General features: G+C 52.2%; 1 long non-coding RNA gene across 1 annotated transcript; it reads right to left on the reverse strand.

The window, feature by feature from the left end:
- Positions 1–1,259: 1,259 nt before the first annotated feature.
- Positions 1,260–2,924, reverse strand: LOC122472086. The gene is made up of 3 exons (XR_006294343.1): positions 2,580–2,924; positions 2,251–2,501; positions 1,260–1,451 (listed from the first exon to the last, which is right to left on the reverse strand). It is a non-coding gene; the product is annotated as an uncharacterized LOC122472086 (long non-coding RNA).
- Positions 2,925–5,143: the final 2,219 nt, after the last annotated feature.

Below are 5,143 nucleotides of genomic sequence, written 5' to 3' on the forward strand. Positions count from 1 at the left end.
GAGTGGGGGAGAGGGACAGAGGGAGAGAGAGAATCGTAAGCAGGCTCCATGCTCAGTGCAGAGCTGGGCACAGGGTTTGATCCCGCAACCCTGGGATCATGACCTGAGCTGAAATCAAGAGTCAGATGTTCGACCGACTGAGCCACCCAGGCGCCCCAGATCAGAATACCCTTTTTTTTTTTTGAGAGAGAGAGAAAGAGAGAGGGCACAAGGGACAGAGAGAGAGAGAGAGAAAGTATCCCAGGAGGGGTAGAGAAAGAGAGAGAGAAGTGGGGCTCACCCAAAGCAGAGGTCAAGTTCACCCGAAGCAGGGCTCGTGTTCACCTGAATGGTGCTCGAGCTCACTCAATGTGGGGCTTGAACTCACGAACCATGAGGTCATGACTTGAGCCAAAGTCAGATGCTTAACAACTGAGCCGCCCAGGGGCCCCGGAATATCTTTTGATAGTTTTTATGCAATGGGTGTGTTTCTTTGAAGGTGATGCCACCTGGAGCCTCGAGATGGACTTGGACTGCATTTAGAGAGCTACCCTCAGGATTTGAGATCTAGGTGCTGCGTTCAGGTGCACCCCCTATTATACATAATCGCTCGGCATCTGAGCTATTGTATCATAAAGAATCTGACTGGTCTTTGTTCTCATCCCAGGAGGGAACTTCTAAATTCTTGGGATTTTCTGAGTTGATAGGAGTGTGTGTTATTCATGATGGCCTCCTTGGATGACACCTGAGTTTATGTTAATGAAATGGCTCAGGATGGGGGCTGGCCGAGCCAGAGAGAACACCCATGTGATTAGCAGACTGGGGCCTTGGGCCAATGATACCAGCTTGCTATGGTCCGAATGTTCGTGGCCCCCCCAGTTCCTATGCTGAGATCCTAATTCTCAATGTGATGGTTTTAGGACGTGGGGCCTTTGGGAGGTGACAGGGTCTTGAGGGTGCAGCCTCCGTGAACGTGATGGTGTCCTTATAAAAGAGACCCCACAGAGCTCCCTCGCCCCTTTGGCCATGTGTGGACACAGTGAAAAAATGGCCATCTCTGAACCAGATGAGACAGGAATCTGGTTCACGCCAGACGCAAGGCTGGGCGAAGCTTCCTGTTATGCCAGAAGGTGACCTGCCCAGATTCCAAGGGGAGGGGGCGCGGAAGCCGAGTATTCAAGTCCCTCCCACACCTTGCCCGACGTGGCTCCTCATCTGACTGGTCCTGATCCGTATCCCTTATAATAACACTATAAGCAGGAGTATAGCACTTACCTGAGCTCTGTGAGTTATCCTAGCAAATTCCTAAACCTGATGGGGGACATGAACCCCCCCTCCAGATTTGTGGCCGGTGGGTCAGAATTGCACGTGGCCTGGGGGTCCCTGAGCCTGTGGCTGGTGACGGACGTGGGGGCAGTCTTGCCCTGTGGACTCTGTGCTCACTCCAGGTGGTTAGAATTGCACCACGGTAGCTGCAGAGCCAAGAGAACAAACGCCATATCTTATTTCATCTTTTTTCAACCAAAAAATATTTTCCGAGAGCTTATTTTGTGTCAGGCATGGTGGTGGGCACACACATACCACCTCACCGTCGAATGTCATGTTCCCAAAGGAATTCGTGAAGCTTAGAATACCGCTAGTGTCAAAGGGGCGATGTTGTGAAAAACACACTGAGATCGGAATTACTATTTTTAGGAGGAGGCACAGATTTGGAGGGCCAGATTTCCATATAAATTCATTAAACCAAGGAAGTCTAAAAGCTTCGTGACGTTAAGGGCTGGGAAGTAATTTTCAGCCTTGCCTTAAGAGGTATCCCATTCGTGGGGGGCCTGGGTGGCTCGGTCGGTCGGCTCTTGATTTCCACTCAGGTCATGATCTCAGGGTCGTGGGATCGAACCCCGCATCGAGCTCTGCACTGAGCATTGAATCTGCTTGAGATTTGCTCTCTCCCTCTCTCTCTCTGTCCCTCTCCCCCATTTGCTCACTGTCTCTCTCTGAAAAATAAATAAATAAATAAAAATAAATAAATAAAGAGGTATCCCATTCGTGAAGAACTTAGAGCTATTTCCCAATGGAGAACGGGAGCCTCACTCTGTCCCTAAGGTCTCCTGTGACGGGTCGGTTGTGGTGAGTTTGCCATAGGGGGATCTCACACTATGAGCTCAGGGTAAGCTGTCAGCAGGGGCATGAGGACATGGCATGTGGAGAGCAGGAGGAAGGGCTTGGGGACGTCCTGAGTCCTCACGGGGATGGCGGCAGGCAGAGACACACTGGTGGATGAGAGTCTGAAGATCCACATGGGAGGTGCTCCTGGCCTGGAAGCCAAGGTCTCGCTTTTGAGGTGGACAGTCTCTCGGTCCCACAGGAGCATCTGGCTGGGCTTCATTTGTCAAAGGCCATCTCAGCAGATGGGGAAAATGAGTCACTATGGACTCCCCCCTGCCCCATCGTGGGCAGTTGAACGAAATTTGAACAAAATTTGGAGATCCAGGCACGGTGGGCCGGGTGTGTATGAGAACTTCCTGGAGGCAAGAATTGCTGTGAATACATTAGATTTCCTTACAAAATGAGGGTCTCCCGATTCTCACGGTGGCACTCACCAGAGTCGAGGATGGAAAAGAGCCCCTTTCAGCAGCCTCCAGGATCAGTGAAGAGGATGTGTGCTGAGCACCAGGCAGGCCTGCAGAAGTCATGCGGGTGGGCCCAAGCCTTCGAGGCAACCCAACAAGTCTCGTAGGGGGTGGGGTGGACAGCAATCCCCTCAGAGGCAGCCAGGGCTGGAGGGAGGTATGAGGTCTCCAACAACTGAACAGGGTGGTAGGGTGGGTCAGGAGTGGCATTTCTGGGTGGTCTGACCTCCTACGCCCTGGTATTTCACAGATGCACCACTCAGGGGTTTTTCAGAAATCTGGGAGCGGGGATGGCCCGATGCCTTCTTCAGGCTTGACAGCAAGAAACACCCAGGATCTGGGGCGCCTGGGTGGCTCAGTTGGTTGAGTGTCTGACTTGGGCTCAGGTCACGATCTCATGGTTCGTGGGTCTGAGCCCCGCGTTGGGCTCTGTGCTGATGACTCACAGCCTGGAGCCTGCTTCGGATTCTGTGTCTCCCTCTCTTTCTGCCCCTCTCCTGTTTGCACTCTGGCTCTCTCTCTCAAAAAATAAACATTAAACAACAACAACAAAACACCCGGAGGCCAATAGTCCCCTCCCCCCCCCCCAAGGGAAATGGCTGGCTGGCTGTGCCTCCCTCTTCTGACACCAGACACAGAGCCTGGAGGCTGGAGAAGAAATAGCTTCCTTAAGAGGTCTGATGCTTGGGAAATGTCAGACTCCCCGGGCTCTTCAACCCTCTGTGAGGAAATGCGAGGGGTCAGCCTGGTGGGGTCGGACAGCATTGCCAGAGGCCCCTGAGAGGAAGCGAAGATGTGTGCGTGCAAGCATGAGTCCGTGCAAGCATGTGTGTGCAGGTGTGAGTGTCCATGTGTGAGGGTGAATGCGTGCCTGTGTACCAGTGTCTCGTGAGTGTGCACGGGTGCTGTATGTTTGAATGATGTGTGTGTTTGTGTATGACCATGTGGGTCTGTAGGCGTATGTGTATGAGGGTGAATGTGTGCCTGAGTGGGAGCTCGTATGTGTGTGGCTGTGCGTGTGTGGCAGAGATCCTGATTCACTAATCTCCCAGGACGGGCTCATGCTCAGAACAAAGGAGAACTAAAGGGGCGTGTATTGGAGGAGGGTCAAAGGAAGGGGTGCAGGTGGATGGGAGGGACTCGGCCCCCCAGGAGGAAGAAAGGATGAGTGGCACAGAGAGTCACATGGATAAGCTGCAGAGATATTTTATTTTATTTTTTTTACTAATTTTTTTGAATGTTTATTTTTTGAGAGAGAGAGACAGAGACAGAGAGACAGACAGACAGAGAATGAGCAGGGGAGGGGCAGAGAGAGAGGGAGACACAGAATCCGAGGCAGGCTCCAGGCTCTGAGCTGTCAGCACAGAGCCCGATGCCGGGCTCGAACTCACGAGCCATGAGATCGTGACCTGAGCCTAAGTCAGAAGGTCAACCGACTGAGCCACCCAGGTGCCCCTACTGCAGAGATATTTTAGCAGATTCCAAGGGTGGGCAATCCTGGGGAGAGAAACAGATGTCTAGGGAGAATTCTAAGGAAATTTTCACGTGATGTTTGGTGCAACCCCCCGCTCCCCGTGATGAATTCAGTTTTAAAGACCTACATTAGTACACTCTGCACAGTGACTGGTCTATGTGGACAGCCTGACATATTTGGGTTACACAAGGTAATAAGGGCCCAGTGGCCATCTCTCAGGGACATCCTGCTGTTTAAATCCCAAAGGACACTTAGAGAACCTGAATGTGGCTCTGTTGAAAGATAAGGCCTTGAAGGCCCATCAGGAAAGGGTAAGCCTCCGAGGAGAAACCCAAAGGAAAGGAGAGGAATCAGCACTCTACCGAGGGAGCCAGGCAGAACATGGGAGCCATGCCAGGAACTGCAAAGACCCAGGATGTGAACAGCATTTGCATTAGAAAATCAAACTCACACCAGCTCCACCGTTAAATATTTCCTGGCTAATGTGACTAAAAGGCCAGAGGCAGGAAGGCGTCAGCGTGGGTTTGATTTAGTGCTTCTAAGGTGTCATGGAGAGTTTCCTCCCATCTCTCTGCTCTGCCTTCTGCAACAAAAGCTTTATTCTCAGTCAGCTCCCCCTCATGGCTCCACATCATCTACCTCACTTCTTCACGCCCTGTCATCTGGACGGTGACGGGACTCTCTGTCCCGTATCTAAGCCTGAGATCCAACCTGACCAGACAGTAATGCCTGTGGCCAGGGAAATGGAGATGCCAATGGGCTTCTGTCCACTGAGACACCAACTGAGCCAGCCTGTGGTGGGTTGAGTTGCGTCCCCCCTTGATTCACATGTTGACGGTCTAACCCTCAGGATCTAAGAATGTGACTGTGGAGATGGCGCCTTCAAAGGGGGTAATGAAGGTAAAAAGAGGCCACTGAATGGGTCCTGACCCAACAGGACTGGGGTCCCTATAAGAAGAGGCCATCAGGACACAGACACGCACAGAGGGATGACCACGTGAGGATACAGGGAGAAGACGGCCATCTACATGCCAAAGGAAGGGGACCAGCCCTGCTGACC

The sequence above is a fragment of the Prionailurus bengalensis genome, chromosome E3 (genome assembly GCF_016509475.1).
Source record: "Prionailurus bengalensis isolate Pbe53 chromosome E3, Fcat_Pben_1.1_paternal_pri, whole genome shotgun sequence".
NCBI classification, from domain to species: domain Eukaryota; kingdom Metazoa; phylum Chordata; class Mammalia; order Carnivora; family Felidae; genus Prionailurus; species Prionailurus bengalensis.